Below are 1,105 nucleotides of genomic sequence, written 5' to 3' on the forward strand. Positions count from 1 at the left end.
GAGGGGCCGCGCACAATTGGAGAGAGATTCGGCGACCTCGCTGGCAAGGTAGGGTTTGGCAAGCACGGAGACAAGTAGTAGAAACAATCGCCAGGTGCAGACGTACATTAGAGCTCCATCTTCAGGCCACAAGTGGCCCATCGGGACCATCCGACCGCCGTGTCATCCTCAGTTGAGGATGCAGATACGAGGGCCATGTGGTCAGCAGACCGCTCTCCCAGTCGTTATGATGGTTTTCTTTGACCGGAGCCGCTATTATTCCGTCGAGTAGCTCCTCAATTGGCATCACGAGGCTGAGTGCGCCCCGAAAAATGGCAACAGCGCATGGCAGCTCAGACGGTCACGCATCCAAGTGCCGGCCACGCCCGACAGCGCTTCACTTCGGTGATCTGACGGGAACCGGTGTTTCCACTGCGGCAAGGCCGTTGCCAGACGTGCATTACCTCCTATGAAAATAAATGGCACTTCGGACCATCACTCCTGGTTGTCTGGCCGTATGGCGGGCGGCAGTCAGGTTGGTATCCCACTTCTCCCCGGCGTCTCCAGACACGTCTTCTCTGGTCATCGGGACTCATTTAGAAAAGGGGCTCATCACTGAAGACAATTCTACTCCAGTGTACGATATTCCAGACACTACTGCGAAAGGGCGTCTTGGTGTACAAAGGCCAGTGGTAGTCGGTGCAATGGGGCGACGTTAGCCCCCATTCTGTGATCCGCCTGGTCGTTGTCGTCATTGAAGCACTAGTTTCTCGTCAGATCAATGATAATGATCAATCCACGGCTCTGAATGCCTCCCTGACGATTGGTCAGTCCTCAAGTTCTGTCGTCTTCCAAAAATGGTTCAAATGGCTCTGAGCACTATCGGACTTAACTTCTGAGGTCATCAGTCCCCTAGAACTTAGAACTACTTAAACCTAACTAACCTAAGGGCATCACACACATCCATGCCCGAGGAAGGATTCGAACCTGCGACCGTAGCGTTTTCGCGGTTCCAGACTGTAGCGCCTAGAACCGTTCGGCCACTCCGGCCGGCGTTCTGTCGTCTCTATAGGTCGACCGCTTCCTTCTTGACACTCTGTGTTCAACCACGGTTCGGTCATCTTCC

At 54.2% G+C, this 1,105-nt stretch overlaps 1 pseudogene; it reads right to left on the reverse strand.

Annotated features, from left to right (window-relative positions):
• Positions 1 to 312: 312 nt before the first annotated feature.
• On the reverse strand, positions 313 to 430 carry LOC126204538 (5S ribosomal RNA; annotated as a pseudogene).
• Between the last annotated feature and the right edge of the window lie 675 nt (positions 431 to 1,105).

Source organism: Schistocerca nitens, chromosome 9 (genome assembly GCF_023898315.1).
Source record: "Schistocerca nitens isolate TAMUIC-IGC-003100 chromosome 9, iqSchNite1.1, whole genome shotgun sequence".
Classification (NCBI taxonomy): Eukaryota; Metazoa; Arthropoda; class Insecta; order Orthoptera; family Acrididae; genus Schistocerca; species Schistocerca nitens.